This window comes from Bos javanicus, chromosome 25 (assembly GCF_032452875.1).
Source record: "Bos javanicus breed banteng chromosome 25, ARS-OSU_banteng_1.0, whole genome shotgun sequence".
Lineage (NCBI taxonomy): Eukaryota > Metazoa > Chordata > Mammalia > Artiodactyla > Bovidae > Bos > Bos javanicus.
Window position 1 is genome coordinate 15,962,384 of NC_083892.1, and position 19,243 is coordinate 15,981,626.

General features: G+C 41.6%; 1 long non-coding RNA gene across 1 annotated transcript; it reads left to right on the forward strand.

Moving 5' to 3' along the window:
* Nucleotides 1-394: 394 nt before the first annotated feature.
* On the forward strand, nt 395-19,037 carry LOC133238320 (uncharacterized). Its single transcript, XR_009733512.1, has 3 exons — nt 395-593; nt 10,158-10,282; nt 18,743-19,037. It is a non-coding gene; the product is annotated as an uncharacterized LOC133238320 (long non-coding RNA).
* The last annotated feature ends 206 nt before the right edge of the window (nt 19,038-19,243 follow it).

Sequence of the window (19,243 nt, forward strand, 5' to 3'; positions counted from 1 at the left end):
TCCCAGGCAAAAGTACTGGAGTGGGTTGCCATTTCCTTCTCCAGGGAATGTTCCTGAACCAGGGACTGAACCCCGGTGTCCTGCTTTGCAGGCAGATTCTTTACGGTCTGAGCCACCAGGAAAGTCCCCTAATAAAGTATAAAACATCTCTCCCGCTTATGGCACTAGGCTTTCTCCCAACATCAGTATTCGTGTTAATGTTTTCCAAGTGAGACAACTAGGCTGGGAAATGTTCCTTCATTTGAGATATCTCAACGTGGTCTACACCAAAGGTGGCTGCTAGACCAAGGGAAAGGACTCTGAAAAGCACTGCAACCCTCCTTGGGGCAACAGCACCCTCTCTCATCCCTGTGTCTGAGGTCACAATCCCCTGGTAGTTCACTGAGGATTTCAAGTCCCACCCTGTCCTCGCCTCTCCGCGGGATTGCCAGCCTTCAAGGAACTGCCTCTGATGAGTTCACTCCATCAGGAATCCTCTGGGAAAACAGACATGGATTGTGTACACCGCAGAATTAGCCTTTCTACATCATCCTGTGTCTGTTGAGGCGGCGGTGAACCAGATGTGGTTTTCGGCAGACATGACTTCAAAAGCGGTAAACACAGTTATCAGTAAACTGCAATTCTGCAACAGTCAAGGTCGCTGACAGGTGACATGGCAAATCAAGGGAGATTAAAAGCCATGTCTTGTCTGACACGAGCCCATTTGATACTTACCAATGGCCAGATACGGAACATTGCCTGCTCTTGATGGGAAGGCATTGAACATAGTGTAATTTCTTGAAAGTGAGTCCTTGTCATTTTTCTCCAAAAGGGGTGGAAAGAAAAAAGAACAAAATACAGGTAGCTCTCTGTTGATCATCTAGATGTTTTCACTTATTTCATACTAACCTTATTCAGAGTTTGTCATTGGTCAGGTTCGCTGCTAAGCCTTCTCTTTCTTCATCCTCAACCAAATGTATCCTCACTTTAATAATTATTTTCCCTTTCCATTCAGGGAAACTGAGACTCAGGATTTATGGCCACCATCCCAAGCTAGTCAGTGATCAGACAAGACTGGAGCCCAGAGATTATGATATAGTGCTTACTCATCATGACAGAGATTTACTCTGGGTGAAGGAGGGAGTATATTAGGATGACATCCAGATGGCATGGCTTTCTGGCAGGGTAACAGTTGGCATGCAGAGTGAATCCTACCTATTTTTTGGACACAATGCTCTCTGCAGCCTGGAAACATGCACTCTAAAGAATTACTAGAAATGGTCATTTGCATGCCAGGATGGCAGTGCCAACAGCCCTTCATTCTGCATCACTGTGGCATAAACAAGATTTTCATAAATGGGACTTTTTTCCACCCCACATAACATTTTCTGTGTGCCAAGGAAACATACTCTTTGAAAAAGCCCACTCGTGAGAAATCCTTTTGTGTTTCACCTGTTAATCTATTTAGTATTAAATGTAGATGTTAAAAATTTTGTTGAGGACTTCCCTGGTGGCTCAGTGGTTAAGATGCTGCCTGCCAGTGTAGGGGACATGGGTTTGACCCCTGGATCTGGAAGGTTTCACATGCTTAGGGGCAACTAAACTCTCACGCCACAACTACTGTAGTCCATGTACCTAGAGCCCATGCTCTGCAACAAGAGAGACCACCCCAATGAGAAGCCTGTGCACCCTAACAAGAGAGTATCCCCCACTCACCACAACTAGAGAAAGTCCATGCACAGCAATAAAGACCCAGAGCAGTCATAAATAAATAAAATTTTTAAAACAATTTGAAAATCAGGTTTAAATCATTGGGTGTATCCCTAAGAACAAACCAAATTAAGATTATATGATTCTCCAAGTATTTTGTGTCCTAAATATATTCAACCAAGATGTAAACAGGGTCATGACCCCTTCCTTGAGTTTTGAATATATTTGACCTGAGCTCCAATCCCAAGTTCTGTGAGCCTAACATTCTCCCAAGACTTTTGTGAATTCTCCAGCGTCTATGTTCCTCTTGATTACTTGTGCCTCCAAGTCCTTGCTCCTCTCCTTCTCTCCCATGGTTCACATTTTCTCTCTTAAGGCTATTCTGTCTGTACAGCATGGACCCAGAGAGTAACAGCCTCTTTTGCTGATGTTTCTCAAGCTGTCCAATTTATTTGTCCTTGTCCTCATTTTGGGGTGATTAAGAGGGTTTCTAGCACCGTAACACCAACATCTTAAAATTGTATGTTAAATAGCTCAAGTATATTGGACTTCTGGCTCTCAACCTCTACTTCATACCTTGAACCTGGCAAAATAAGCTTCAATGCCAGCCACTGTGGCCGCTCGTGTTTCCTCAGTCAGGCCAAGTTTGCTCCTACCTCAGGGCCTTTGCACTTGCTGGATGGTTTTCTCTCCCATAGCTTCATGAATCCCTCAGTCACTTCTGTCAAGTCACTGCTTAGTGTTACCTTGTCAAACGCAACTTCCCAATCATCCAACATAACGACACCTCAGTCTCCCCTTTCCTCCTTTATTTGCCTCCATAGCTCTCAACAATACCTGCCATATTGCATAATTACTTGCTTGCATGTTTTTTTGTTTTTTTTTTTTTTTACTGTCTCTCATGCTGGAAACTCAAGCTCCATAAAGTTGGTGATGTTCTTGCCTAATTGTTCTCTCATGTATCCCTAGAGTCTGGAATGGAGGAATACATAGCAGGGATCAATGCAATGTGTTAGAGTAAAAAAAAAAAAAAATCCTTGAAGACACTTTCCATTTAATTCAAGTTTTCTTTCCAGAAGCAATGGCAACATGGCCACTTTACAAAGTAATTAAGTACTTAGGATGATATTTTGCCATTACAGAGAAGGCAAGGCATGGGCCACATTACAGCAGAGGAGAACTCAGGATTCGGGCAAGAATCTGCAGTGGATTGAGAAGGAACTGAGATCAGTCCTGTGGAGGGAGGGACCAGGATGCTGTGATTCAGCAGTTAGAGCAGACGATGTGGTGTGAAAGCGTGAGGGACCTGAATCAGCAAGAAAGGCTACAGCCAGGAAGCACATTACAATTGGGTTTTGCTGGTGGCTCAGATGTTAAAGAATCTGCCTGCCATGCAGGACACCTGGATTCGATCCCTGGGTTGGGAAGGTTCCCCTGGAGAAGAGAATAGCAACCCACTCCAGCATTATGCCTAGACAGAGAAGCCTAGCAGGCTACAGTCCATGGGGTCACAAAGAGTTGGACACAACTGAATGACACAGCTTTGACTTTTTGCGTTAGTGGTATGGTGGTGAGGATAGCTGCCTTCCAAGCAATTGACTTGGGTTCAATTCCTGGCCAACGTGAGTTTTCCTTTGGGCTTCCCAAGTGACTCAGTGCATAAAGAATCTGCCTGCAATTCAGGAGACACAGGAGACGCAGGTTTGATCCCTGGGTCAAGAAGATCCCCTGGAGGAGGGCATGGCAACCCACTCCTGTACTCTTGCCCGGAGACTCCCATGGACAGAGGAGTCTGGTGGGCTACAGTCCATAGGGTCGCAAAGGGCTGGACACAAGTGAAGCGACTCAGCACACACACACGTAAGTATGAGAGGCATACCTGATTACAACACTTAACAAAAAAATGTAAAATATCACATTAATAATTTTAGATTGGTTACAGAATGAAATAATAATATTTTGAGTATTGGGGGATAAATAAAGTATTATTAAAATTAATGCTACCCTTTTGCTTTAGTTTTTAATATGCCTATTAGAAAATTTTTAATTACATCTGTGACACATTATATTTCTACTGGACAGTACTGTCTAGATTCTCTCCTCTTACTCCCACACACATTTATATATACATATGTAATGTTTTCATTAAAAAGGAGTGCATTATACATATTATTTTATAAACCTATTATTTTTATACCATGAACATTTTTGGATTTAAGTAACCTAAAACTTTCATCGTCATTGTCAATGGCTCCAGAGTAATAATAAAAAATACTGAGTAAATGCATTGGAGTTTATTTAAACTGTAATTGAACATTTTAAGACTATTTTCTTATTTTGTTTCATTTTCTCCTCTGCTCTCCTTTTTTCATTTCTTTTCTTTCTTTCTTCTTTTTTTTATTAGTACATAAAACCCTGGAACAAGTTACATTGCAAGAACTACATGTACCATTTCTATTACTTCCCTAGGATAAATTCCTGAAACATATTTAGGGTTCATGAAAACAAAATAAGTGACAAGCTCCTCAGACCAGCAACTTTATGGAGTAAGAATGCTCCTACATGGAGCAGCAAGATGATTTCAAGCTTCTAACAAATTATCTGTGGTTCAGAACTGTGCAGCCCGAGGACACAGGAAACTGTGTGATGGATGGTTGGACACACCAGCTGTAGAGGCAGATAAACTAGGTCCTAATCTTGCTTCTCTGTCATTTTTAATGACCTCCTACTCAGTTCTATAGCCTCTCTGAGCCTCAGTTTCCATATCTAAGAAATGGAATCACTAAGGGTACCTCCCTGATAAGATTACTCTTAGGACTGAATGAAATGCCATACGTAATTGTTCAGCACAGTTCTTGGCTCTTGGTAAATCCTCAGGTAATGTGATTATTAACATTTCTGAAATCTTGTTTGGACATGCCAATCAACACACACACACATACATGTATAGCTTTCTGCTTTTTATCATACTCTCCCTGCTCTCAACTACTTTTTTTCAAATAGAGATCTATTTGCTAAAATAAATTGAAATGGGTAAAGAATATGAGGCACAATTTATACCAGATATATCTGCAATTACTAACTCTGAATTAAACATATCCCTTCATGAATAATGAAGCAGAAATAGGCCAAAGGAAAAATGAGATAAGATCTTAAATCCATGTATTTTTAATTGCTTCATTATCTAAAATTTGCTATGAATAGCAGTGGATACAGTTTGCTGTTTAAAGCACAAAAAGAAATAAGAATTTTCAGCCAAATCACAAAAGGCTATCAAAAATTAATTTTGTGTGCTATGATCACTGAAAATGTAAGTGATTTTGAGGCAGAGTGACATTTAAAAATGCTATTTATATGCTAATAATAAATGAGTCATTTTTCATTTTGATGCAAAATAAATTTTTATTTTCATTTTAATGAACTGTAGTGAATTATAAGCTTTTTCTTCTTATCTGTAGGTAAAAGTTTGGGACAGATAGCAGACGGTTGGCCAATGATAGGCAAGAGGTCTTGGAGGGAGTGAAGATGGCGCAGGTTCTGTCATCTGGTACTGACCTCCTAAACTGGATGGAAATTTTGGAGTTGAGATGGTTTTTCTCCAGGTTTCTAGAAATTTCCAAAACTTAGATTTACCTTAGAGGTGGCTAACTTCCAATTAGTATCATATCAGAAAAAAATATTTATGAACTTTACTGAATTAGTGATCCTTTTTTTTTCTTATATGAAACAATATTCACATTCTAGACTTTAAAAGGAGAACACAGTTAAGTGATTCTTGGCATGCACATTGCTCTCTGAAGGATATTTTTCAATAATGTTTATTCTGTATCAGAATGTCTATGTCAGACATTTTGCTAAGCATTATTATGTTCGTTCTTTTATCTAATCTTCCTGACAGCCCTAAGAAGGTGGTATTGTTACAAGCCTCATTTTATAGATGAGAAGCTTGAAAGAGAGAGAGGGCAAGCAGTTTCCCCAAGATTTGACAGACTGTAAGTTGTGGAGTTTAGATATGAGCTCACATCTGTCTGTGAGTTAAGTGCCACACATTTATTTATGAACAATGCCAAGTGCTTTTAAAAAAGAGAAAACAGAAAGGTATAAATGTTGAGCCCAAATGAATTGTGAATGAAGAAATCTCAGGCATCAGTGAGAGCTTATGGTGACTCCCGGAAGAGATGCCTCGGGTACCCTAGGAGGTAGCTGTCCATTCTGCCTTCAGGATGCACATACCTGCTGGACACCTGGCCTGTGCCCTAGCTAGGTTTAAAGCTCAGTTAGTTGCTTTCTCTTCATGCTCCTGTAGACTGAATGTGTGTGCTTAGTCACTCAGTCAGGTCTGACTCTTTGAGACCCCATGGAGCCTGCCAGGCTACTCTGTCCATGGAATTTACCAGGCTAGCATACTAGAGTGGGTTGCCATTTCCTACTCCACGGGTCCTTCACCCAGAGATCAAATCCACATCTCCTATGTCTCCTGCACTGGCAGGCAGATTCTTTACCACTAGTGCCTCCTGGGAAGCCCATTATAAAGCTAGTTACTTTATCAGTTCTGAAAAGTCGGGGTGCTCAAAACTTTCACACGTGTGTGTCAGGGCTTTGGCAAAAAATATCCAGAACTCTGCTGGGCTGAGAGGCCATTCATTTTTATCAAGGGCCTGATGTTATTCTCTGATGTCTGACTTCTTTGAAGTGAGAAGCCAAGTTTGCAAATTCATTTCTATGTTCCTCACATTCCTTACTCTTAGATCTTGTGTTGCCTTTGCCAGATTTGATTCTTGATGTTAATTCTCTTTAACCAGGGTCTCTTTAAATGGGACCTTGTGAGTTATGGAGCAGTAATTCACCCCTTCAGATCTAGTGGACTCAAGGCCACAGGCCAGCTCCTATTAAATGGAAAGGCCTGAATTATTATCCTATAATTCACCTCCTGGAAGTGTCTTAATTCAATTACACTGTGTCCCTGAATGACCATTAAAAGAAATAGAAAAAAAGTTCTGCATCTTTCTTGTTACAATCCAAAGTAATTTTCAGTGCCAAAGAGTTCTTCCTTTAAAGTCACTAGAAAGAAAATTAAACAGAAAAATAAAGAAAAGGGCCTCTTATCACTGGAAATGATGCACTGTAGACAATCAATCACATTTAAAACCATGGGAACATGGCAGAGATCACAGCAATCAAAAATCTTCTTTGTGGCCAAATCCTTTTGATTTATATCTTCCCTCCCCTCCCATTTTTTTTGATTGTTTTACTAGTAAGTTTGAGTTAAAACTAATGCTAAATTCTGTTATCTTCCAGCCTATGATCACATAAGACTTCATATAATAAATACAAATAGCTAATGCTTGGTGACATGCCTAGTTCCAACAGAAGGAAATATAATCTGAGTTTTGCAAAAACAAAGGAACTTGAGGTGCTCCTGAGTCTTAGTTTGGGTGCTCCCAGAAGCAGATCTCAAGACCAAGATTCATATATGCATAGCTGGTTTGAGAGATAAAAGCAAGGAAATAGTGAGATTGGAAAGGGAAATAAGCCATCACAAAAAACAAGTTAGTCCTACTGACACCCAAAGCCCAGTCCTGCTAGGGACGCCTGGGTGATGGTGTAGAAACAGGTACCTAAAAATGGTGAGGGAACTGAGGTATTTATACACCAATTGCCTTCAGGCATATATAGAGTGCTGCTCAGGAAAATGATAAGGTTTCCCTGGTGGCTCAGATTGATAAAAATCTGCCTACAGTGCAGGAGACCCTGGGTTAGGACAATCCCCTCGAGAAGGGAATGGCTACCCACCCCAGTATTCTTACCTGGAGAATTCCATGAACAGAGGAGCCGGTAGGCTGCAGTCTTGGGGTCGCAAGAGTTGGACACGACTGAACGAGTAACACACCACCACAGGAAAATGAGGAATTGGTCAACATTGTCTTTGTTGCCATCTTGTGTTCCAGGAACCTAGAATTCTCACTTGATCATCCAGTTAACTTTGTTCCATCCTACCTGCAGAAATGAACGGGCGTGGAAGTCGCTCAGTCTTGTCTGACTCTTTGTGACCCCATAGACTGCAGTGGATATGGTCAAAAACTACAAAAATGCCTTCTGAAGTTAAAAAACCCTCATTCTCAATTCCAAACATCTATGGTCGAATAGACAGTAATGAATAAAAAGCTCACATAGACCCAGGCTCAAATACTGTCACGTGAGCAGTCATTATTATCGCGTGATCATGAGCAGTTACTTCTCTTGAGACCTGGGCTTCTCACCTTCAAATCGGAGGTAATATTTCCTAGGCTGCAGTAAAACAAATGAGAGGATTGACATGTACATACTGCTATATTTAAAGTGGATAACCAACAGGGACCTACTACATACACATGCAACTCGTCTCGATGTTATACGGCAGCCTGGATATGAGGTGAGTTTGGGGGAGAATGGACGCATGTACATGTATGCCTGAGTCCCTTTGTTGCCTACCTGAGACCATCACGACATTGTTAACTGCCTATACTTCAATATAAAATTAAGGGCTAAAAAATAAATGAGGTCACCCTGATAAGGTCCTATCTTAGTAGGACGCCCAGCACACAAGTGACCATTATGATGCTGATGAGGTTGATGAGGCTTTGCTTTAGGGGTAGGAAAACTATTTCTTCCTCCAAGTCTAGAATCCACCAGCCCCTCCTTCTTAACCTGGCCCGTTTATAACTTTCTGATTTGCTCTTATATGCAGAAAGCAAATGGCTCCTAAGAATCTCAATAGCAATCACCGTCTGATAACTCACAAGCCACATCTAGGCAACATGGTTTCAGAGAAATCCTACAGAGTCTCTTAAGACAAAGTCATTTAAAAACTCTGATTTCAAAAAAAAAAAAGAAAAAAGAAAAAAAAAAAGAAAAACTCTGATTTCTAGTTCTGTTGAAGCATCAAAAGATCTTGCCACACTGGACCCAACTGCCATTCTGCAGCATCGGCTGGACATGAGGGACAAGTGTTCCTTCTAACCTGGGTGACCCCCTCTGGTTCCACCAGTCTCTGTTTTCATGACTTGCTTCCTGCCTTCTCATGACCTGCCTGGGCATCTTTGAGTTTGCAACGTCTGATTTATCTAACCAAAAGCAGTTGCTCTAAACATACTCTTGCCTAACAACAAAGGTCTATCCAAAATTATTTATCTTGCCTCTCATTTTATTGCAATGCGATTCATATAATCAGCTATGAATACAGCATGCAAAAGAGTGGATTTTGCTGCTGCCTAAAAAATATCAGTGGAAACATTAAGGGTTAGAATTGGAAATTATGCTCTTCCAGCAGTAATTAGAGAACCAGGCTGGGAAGTCATTGGACTGAAGGGCTGAAGAGACAGCTTCAGTGCCTACCAAGCTGAAGTATACGGCCCATGGAGATGAGTTAAGGAAGACACCTGAGTTTAGTCTAATAGCCTTGTAATGACTGATCTCCATCTGCCTCTGGTGAACAGGGCATCTTTTGTACTTGGGGTGATTACAGACGTGAAAATGAGGGCCTGTGGGTGGTAATTGCTTAATGAGGAGTGTTAACCAAGTGGTGGAAAATCACCTCTGCTGAAGCATAAAGGAAACAGGAAGGCATATGGAAAGACCTGAAGGGAAGAGGGTCATCCTTGAGCTTCTGGCTCACCTGTTCCTTTTTAGAAATTTGCTGACCATGTCAACAGACCCCATCCGTGGACATAAGTCTCCTTTTCCTTGGTTCAGGGTTTCCCAAATTGGGCATCACTGGCATTGGGGACTGGATGATGCTCTCTTTAGGGGGCTGTCCCACACACTGAAGGATTTTAGCCACATCCTTGGTTTCTATCTACTAGATGCCCCTAATACTCCTCTCCCCAGATGTGAAAGCGCAAATGTCTCGAGACATTGCCATCATCCCCTGGGAGGCAAAATCACTGCCAGTAGTGAACCACTGCTTTTGGTTGTGCAGTATTTATTAATATTTCTTTAAATTACTAGGTTATCTTTAAAAATCAAGGAATCTCACTTTAAATCCTGATTTTTGGTCTCTCTGTGCCTATTCTCTCTCTCTTTGCCTCTCATGCTCACGTTCACTCAGCCGTGTCTCTTTGTGACCCCATGGACTGCAGCCTGCCAGGCTCTTCTGTCCGTGGAATTTTCCAGGCAAGCATAGTAGAGTGGGTTGCCATTTCCTTCTCCAGGGGATCTTCCTGACCCAGGGATAGAGCCGAAGTCTCTGGCATCTCCTACACTGCCAGGTGGATTCTTTACCACTGAGCCACCTGGGAAGCCCTGTCTTGGCCTTGGTACCCCTCTAATCCACCTCCTGTACTCCTGACCTCATCAACTCCTGCTCTGTACAGATGGTCCCCAAGTTGTGATGCTTCAACTTAGAACTTTTCAGTATTACAATGGTGTAAAAGTGATGGTTCACCTTCAGTAAAAACTACTTCAAATTTTTAATTCTAATCTTTTCCCAGGCCACCAATATATGATGCAATCCTCTCTTATGAAGATGAGTTGTGGATATGCTCCTGTCAGTTGCAAGATCCCAAGGGTGAACAATCCATACCTAAAACCATTCTGCACCCAGAGAGAGATTCTGGTATGTTGCTTTTGAACAGTGTTCAGTGGACTTTCCAGGTGGCTCAGAGGGTAAAGAACCCATCTGCCAATGAAGGAGACACAGGTTTGATCCCTGGTTGGGGAAATCCCCTGGAGGAAGATATGGCAACCCACTCCAGTAGTCTTTCCTGGAGAATCCCATGGACAGAGGATCCTGGCAGGCTACAGTCCCTAGAGTTGCAAAAGGGTCAGATGCAACTTAACAACTAAACAACAGTATTCAAAAAATTATATGAGATATTCAGCACTTTGTTTTAAAATAACCTTTGTGTTAGATGAGTTTGCCCAACTGTAGGCTAATGTAGTAAGTGTTCTGAATACATTTCAGGTAGTCTAGGCTCAGCTATTATGTTCGGTAGGTTAGGTGTATTAAATGTATTTTCAATTTCCAAATTGTAAGGAATGTCAAAAAAGTTGGAAATGGGGGACAGAAGGAGCATAACTTGGGCTCAGAATTGACAGAGCTCCCCTGAAGAGGTGACATTTTAGCCCCACAAGGTGAAGCTGACCAAACATGCAAGGCAAAGGGGTATTGCAGGCAGAGAATATAATATGTGCAAAGGCCCTGAGGTGAGGAAGAGCAAGGAACTAGTGGCAGGCCAGTAGAGCTGAACTGCATAGTGTAAGCCGAGCGTCAGATGTGATGGAGATTGAAAAGGTTAGAAAAGGGTGGATCACATTGGACCCTGAGAACAGGTTAAGTATCCTGAATTTCAACCTTGGAAAGTGAGAAGGGACATCATCTACCCACAGATTGAAACTCTGGGAACCAAAACTACTTCCTATCTACATGAACATGATTTTGGCTTTTTCTTCTGAGTTCATTAGCATGACTTTCTTTGTTTCTGGGAGTTTCCCGCCCAGGCAAATGATCTGACATTCATTACAAGAACTTGAGAAAAAGATTCATCAGCTCTTCAGTGGAAAACATGGACTCTAGAGATTTTTAATCCTTTTCCTCAAAATCCACACCTTTGTATATTCACCAACCCTGAAGTGTTGCATCATGATCCTTACCAATCCTAACGAAGCCACCTCTTTGAAAGATTCCGTCTTAAATCAAACCTCCAGTTCCCATTAAATTGTGACTTTCCCTTCCCTGAAGGCACATTGCTATCACTTTGCAAGGTGGTGTTCTTCATTAGAGCCATAAGCAATAAACTCACTTTATCTTCTCAACTGGTTCTATTGGTGATATTATAAGCAGCTTTTGGAAGGAAAAAGCTCTCTGCAGGAGGCCTCGTTGTCTTGTCATTAACCTTAAACTAGACAGCCCCATGTTCTACTCATTTCTGGCCCTAACAAACCTTTCAAATCTTTTGACCTCAGAGTTGTTCAGTTGCTAAGTTTTGTCCAACCCTTTCTAACCCCACAGACTGCAGCCCGCCAGGCTTCTCTGACCTTCACTGTCTCCTGGAGCTTGATCAAACTCATGTCCATCGAGTCAGTGAGGCCATCCAACCATCTCATCCTCTGCTGCCCCCTTCTCCTGCCTTCAATCTTTCCTAGCATCTGGGTCTTTTCCAATGAGTCAGTTCTTCTCATCAAGTGGCCAAAGTTTTGGAGCTTCAGCTTCAGCATCAGTCCTTCCAATGAATATTCAGGACTGATTTCCTTTAGGATTGACTTGTTTGATCTCCTTGCTGTCCAAGGAACTCTCAAGAATCTTCTCTAGCACCACAGTTTGAAAGTATCAATTCTTCGGTGCTAAGCCTTCCTTATGGTTCAACTTTCACATCCATACATGACTACTAGAAAAACTATAGCTTTTTTATTTTTTTAAACTATAACTTTAATTAGACAGACCTTTGTTGGCAAAATGATGTCTGCTTTTTAACACTTTGTCTAGGTTTTTCATAGCTATTTTTCCAAGGAGAAAGTGTCTTTTAATTTCATGGCTGGAGTCACCATCCACAGGAATTTTGGAGCCCAAGAAAATGAAATCTGACACTGTTTCCACTTTTTCCTCATCTATTTGCCATGAAGTGATAGGACTGGATGCCATGATCTTCATTTTTTGAATGTTGAGATTTAAGCCAGCTTTTTCACCCTTCTTTTTCACCTTCATGAAGAGGCTCTTTAGTAACTCTTCACTTTCTGCCATTAAAATATTATCATCTGCATATCTAAGGTTGCTGATATTTATCCTGGCAATCTTGATTCCAGCTTGTGATTCATCCAGCCCGGCATTTAACATGATGTACTCTGCATATAAGTTAAATAAGCAGGAATGACAATATACAGCCTTGATGTACGCCTTTTCCAATATTGAATAGTTTCATCATAGGTGACTAGAATGCGTAAGTAGGAAGTCAAGAGATACATAGAATAACAGTCAAGTTTGGCCTTGGAGCACAAAATGAAGCAGTACAAAGGCTAACAGAGTTTTGCCAAGAGAATGCACTGGTCATAGCAAACACTTTCTTTCAACAACACAAGAGACGACTCTATACATTGACATCACCAGATGGTTAGTACCAAAATCAGATTAATTATATTCTTTGCATCCAAAGGGAGAAGCTCTATACAGTCATCAAAAACAAGACTAGGAGCTGACTCTCCTCAGATCATCAGCACTTTGCTAAAAAATTCAGGCTCAAATTGATGACAGTAGGAAAAACCACTAGGCCATTCAGATATGACCTAAATCAAATCCCTTATGGTTATACAGTGGAGGTGACAAATAGATTCAAGGAACTAAATCTGGTAAACAGAGTGCCTGAAGAACTGGGTGGGGGCTTGTAACACTGTATAGGAGGAGGTGACCAGAACCATCCCCAGGAAAAAGAAATGCAAAAGGCAAAGTGGTTGTCTGAGGAGGCCTTACAAATAGCTGAGAAAAGAAGCAAAAGGCAAAGGATAAAGGGAAAGAGATACCCAACTGAAAGCAGAGTTCCAGAGAATAGCAAGGAGAGATAAGAAAGACTTCTTTAGTGAACAGTGCAAAGAAATAAGAGGAAAACAATAGAATGGAAAATACTAGAGATCACTTAAAGAAAATTGAATATATCAAGGGAACATTTCATGCAAAGATAGGCACAGTAAAGAACAAAAACAGCAAGGACCTAACAGAAAAAGAAGAGATTAAGAAAAGGTGGCAAGAATACACAGAAGAAATGTACAAAAAAGTTCTTAATGGCCCAGATAACCCTGATGATGTGATCAGTCACCTAGAGCCAGACATCCTAGAATCAAGTGGGCCTTAGGAAGTATCACTACGAACTAAGCTAGTGAAAGTGATGGAATTCCAGATGAGCTATTTCAAATCCTAAAAGATGAGGCTATAAAAATGCTGCACTCATTATGCCAGCAAACGTGGAAAACTTAGTGGCCACAAGACTGGAAAATGTCAGTTTTCATTCCAACCCCAAAGAAAGACAATGCCAAAGAATGTTCAAATTACCATACAATTGCACTCATTCCACATGCCAGAAAGATTATGCTCAAAATCCTTCAAGTTAGGCTTTTGCAATATGCTAACCAATAACTTCCAGTTGTATAAGCTGGATTTAGAAAAGGCAGAGGAACCAGAGGTCAAATTGCCAATATATGCTGGATCATAGAAAAAGCAAGGGAATCCCAAAAAAAATCTACTTCTGCTTCGTTGACTATGCTAAAGACTTCGTGTGGATCACAACAAACTGCAGAATATTCTTAGTGAGATTAAGAATATTACCAGACCACATTACCTGCCTCCTGAGAAATATGTATGTAGGACACGAAGCAACAGTTAGAACTGGACACGAAACAATGGACTGCTTCCAAACTGGGAAAGGAGTATGTCAAGGCTGTGTATTGTCACCCTGCTTATTTGTGAAATGCTGGGCTGGATGAATCACAAACTGGATCAAGATTGCCAGGAGAAATATCAACCTCACAATACCTTGCTTAATCTGTTGGTTCTTTCCACAAATAAAAGAAGGAGAAATGGAGAATCATTTAATGAACAGATGACCAGATCTCTTCCTTAGCTTCCCCTTCAGAAAGGTCCCAAACTGTGAACAAAATAGCATCTAAATGTGATACATATATACAATGGAATATTACTCAGCCACTAAAAAGAATGAAATAATGCCATTTGCACCATGTATGGACCTAGAGATTGTCACACTGAGAAAACAAAGTCAGATAGAGAAGGAAAAATATTATATGACATCTCTTATATGGGGAATCTGAAAAGAAATTATACAAATGAAACTATAAAACAGAAAGAGACTCAGTAACTTAGAGAACAAACTTATGGTTGTGGAGTGAGGGGGAGGTTTGGGGGAACAGATAATTAGGGAGTTTGGAATGGACATGTACACACTGCTATATTTAAAGTGGGTGACCAACAAGGACCTACAGTATAGCACAGGCGACTCTGCTGAGTGTTATGTGGCAGCCTGGAGGGAAGTGGAGTTTGGGAGAGAATGGGTATATGTATATGTATGGCTGAGCCCCTTTCCTGTTCACTTGAAACTATCACAACAGTGTTAATAAGCTATACCCCAATACAAAATAAAAAGTCAAAAATAAAACATAGCATCTAAAGAAAAATGACAGAAGTCGACAAGCCTTTCCACAAGCCTGCACACAGTGGGAGATGTCAACAAATGTGATGACTCCGACCCCTTCCATCTCAATGATTAACACTGATTTTTTCCCTTTTTCCCCAAGGAGAGAGGGGTCTGGAATTCTCAAGGAGGAAAAAAGGACAAACTTTTTTTCTTTCTCCACATTCCTTAGGATTATATACCAATAATGTATCCTGCCTAAGGACAGTCTTTGGATTCAACCTTCTGTTATTTTAAAATGTTAATTATGGGAGTATACCTGGTCTTTACAAGGATGTATCTTGCCTGAGGACAGTGTTATCTTAAAATGTAAATTATGGGAGTAGGTTGGAGGAGGTCTTTACAACCTCCAGACATTCTTTGGATTATATAACCTCATTATTAACACTAGCAAACGGGTACTCTTTCTGCCCCCTTCTGATGCCTATGTCAGAAGCTTTCTCTATCTCCTTTATACTTTAATAAAACTTTATTACACACACACACACACACACAAAACTTTTCTGGCTAAGCAGAATCTTCAGAGATGGTTTTGGGGTGACACTGAATCCACCATCTCCCCAGATTGTCGGCATTCTGATTAAAAGCAATTTTCCTTTTTACCAACATCTGTCTCACTCAAGTACTAATTTTTGAGTGAAGAGCAGCTAGACCTGATTTGGTAACAATATGAGGTTTCAGACTGGAACCATGGCAGGAATTTCAACGAGAAAGTGACAAACACATGTCACAAGTCTGGCATTGAGTGAAGTTCAGAAAGCATCTCAAAATAGCATGCTACTTGCAAATAGAATCTGGTTTTCTTGGTCACCTTCAAGCTATCTAGACAATTGTGAACACGCAAAGCCAGTAGGACAAAGGAAACAAAAGCCACCCAGGAGGCCATGATAAAGAGAAGCAAATCCGCACCCCTGTCATGCTTCTCTCCTGTGGAATCCAGGCTCTGAATTCTTTAAAGATGTTTTTCAGTTTCTGCCTTAACATCATGCCCTGGAAATTGCACAGGTTTGGGTTTTGTCTTTAATCAAGTGAAATTGCACCATAATTTTGTTTAGTCATTAAAATGTTCTTTAGCAAATCTTGTCAACAAGAGCCATTTAAAGGGTTTTAATCAGGCTTGTCATTCTCAAACAAGGTAGAGGTGCAATGTTTGCAACAAGACAAGTGGGATGTGAGATGCCCAAGGCAGGCAGCCTGAGCACCCTGCCTTCGATTCTCAGAGAGCTGTTTCTGCTCTACTTGCTTTTTCAGCCCTTCAGACTTGCCAGTTTTCACAGCCATCACCATGTCCAACTTGGCTTACATGCAACAAGGTCATTTTTGAGGGTCTTAGGGCTTATGTGTATCTGTACAGGTAGGAACATGAAGGCAGAACCTGTGAGTGGATACTATTATCCTCATGGCAGGCAGACACTCTTTCCAGATTTAATTTTAAAAAGAAAAAATATCCATTATGTGTCCTTATCTCCCAGAAGACATTACATTATAATTTGCATGAACATTATTATAGTCCATGCAAATCCTATAAGGATTAGAGACCCCTGAGAAAGCAGAGGGGGCTTACCTGGTGGCTCAGTGGTAAAGAATCCACCTGTAATGCAGGAGACGCAGATGTGTGTTCGATCTCTGGGTTGGGAAGATCCCCTGGTGGAGGGCACGGCAACCCACTCCAATATTCTTGCCTGGGAAAATCCCATGGACAGAAGAGCCAGGTGGGCTACAGTCCATGGGGTTGCAGAGTCGGACATGACTGGTGACTGAGCATGTATGCTAGAGAGGAGGGGAGAGCCAACAATGCACTGCCAGAAGTAGAACTTAAAGGTATCACCAGACTGAACATCCAGCCTCTCTCCTGAATTTTACAATTTCAGATCATCATTCACGTCTCTATGTGTTAGGATGCTTTCGCCAACAGTAGCAGAGATTCCAACTCAGACTGGTTTACATGTTAAAGAAATTATTTAACAAATTGCTACTCACTTGCCCTACCAGAATCTTCAGCTGAACATGTCTAAATAGTTTGATGAGAGTCCGAATTGTCTGAAATGGTAGAGTGTGGATTCTGGAGCCAGCCAGTCTGGGTTTGAAATCCTGGCTCTGCCATTCACAAGTTGTGTGGCCTTAGAAAAGTCACTCAATCCTCCTTGCCTTGGGCTTCCATCTGTAAAGTAGGGGTATGATGGCCCTTCCTTCAGAGGTTGCTGGAAGTGAATGTTTGTAATCTGCTTAGAACGGTGCTCAGTCCAAGGTGAGCTTCATATGCCTTTGAGTTTTATTCGCCTCCCCAAAGCCCTACCCAAACTTGATCTTCCTCCTGAGTTTCCCTTCTCAGAAAATGGCATCACTCCCCACCCAGACACTGAGACTGAGGCAGGAGAAAAATGGACCCCAGGCTGAACAGTTTCTGCTCTGTGGACAGAAACTCCAAAATAGCAGGACAATGGAGGAGGCTGGGCTCTGCCCAGATAGGAGGTAAAAGACCACGTATTCCTCCTTCTTTAAGTGAAGGAGATGTCCCCACCTACACATGCACAGACGAGCTCCTTGGAGGTCAAAACAGGAGGAGTGCCACCCCATAGTAAGTGATGTCAACTACCCATAGGCCTCTCTGCTAGAATTCACCTGGCTAAGAGATGCACACACGCACCAGGGAGGAGCCCCAGATAAACCAAACATGGACTCAGAACCAGGCAAAGTAAATCGATTGGTCAGAGGAAACCTGGAAGAAACGCCATATATATATATATATATATATATATATATATATATATATATGATTGAAACTGCCACAAGGGTGCTCCTCTCTCTCAGTGAACCCATGTGTCAATCTACATGTACTCCTTTTCCTCCTAAACGCTTCACTTTCCATCTCAATGTGGAAATTCATTTCTACACAGCTGACAGGCCAGGGCCTTGTCACTGATCATGAGTCCCTGGTGATCTAGTGGCTAGGATTCAGCCTTCTCGCTGTAAACTAGACTTCAATGGCTGGCTGGGAACTGAAACCGTGCTTCAAGCCACTGCAGGCCAAGGCCACTGGAGGTCCATAACAGATGGCTATATCCTCCAGACTGGGAGACATACTTCTTTGTTATAATATTTATGAAAAATCCAAATGTGAATGATTATTTGTCTATTACTATTAGTTTAATTGTGTGTCTCCCTCTCCTTAAGATCTAAGTTAAGGTTTTGTGTCTTGGTCATCAGTGACTTGCACACAATATTGAATGCATGAAACAGTTGGAGGTCTCATGAACTGTTAACAACCAGAAACTTTTAAGAAGTTATGAAAACTGAAATCAACAATGAATCAAGGAGCATGATATTGTGATTTCTTCTAAGAAACACATGTGTTTGGTCTTCATCTCTGTTTCAGACAGGTACATGAGCACTAAATCACTTCAGTTGTGTCCAACTCTTAGTGACCCCATGAACTGTATAGCCCGCCAGACTCTTCTGTCCGTGAGATTCCCTAGACAAGAATACTGGAGTGGGTTGCCAGGCCCTTTTCCAGGGGATCGAACCTGCACCTTTTACATCTCCTGCATTGGCAGGAAAGTTCTTTACCCCTAGCACCACCTGGGAAACCGGTTTTAAGCATAGAGCTCCTGAAATCCTAAATGTGGTAGAGCAGAGTAATCAAGGGCTTCCCTTGTGGCTCAGCTGGCGAAGAATACACCTGCAGTGTGGGAGACCCCTGGGTTCAATCCCTGGGTTGGGAAGATTCCCTGGAGAAGGGAAAGGCTACCCACTCCAGTATTCTAGCCTAGAGAATTCTGTGGACTGTATAGTCCATGGGGTCACAAAGAGTCAGACACGACTGGGTGACTTTCACATACATAAATACATAGAGTAATCAAGATGTCTTTTATTATGTTAACTAGGTCATTTGTGGAAACTACCTGAAGATGGAGGCTGGTTTCCTGTGGAGCCAGGTTTTCAGTGACTCAGCAGAGCCTAAGTAATTAAGCCTCCATGAGAAGTGAAAAGGACCAGGTTCAAAGAGCTTCCAGGCTGGTGAACACGGAGGGTGATACTCCTGAAGAGGGCAGGGAGAGTCTGTGCCCTCTCTCCACGCCTTGCCCCGTGCATCTCTTCCATCTGGCTGTTTCCGAGTTATAACCTTTCATAATTAGTTGGTGGTCTAATAAGTAAAATATTTTCCTGAGTTCTGTGAGTCACTTTAGAAAATTAAACAAACCCAACAAGGGAGTCATTGGAAGCCCCAATCTCGAACCAGTTGATCAGAAGCACAGGTGAAAATCTGGGGCTTCTGCCTGCCATCTGAAGGAGGGACACAGGCTGGGAGGGGGAAGTAGTTTTATAGGATCTGATACAGATAGTGTCAGAATTGATTTAAATTGTAAGACACCCAGCTGGTGTCT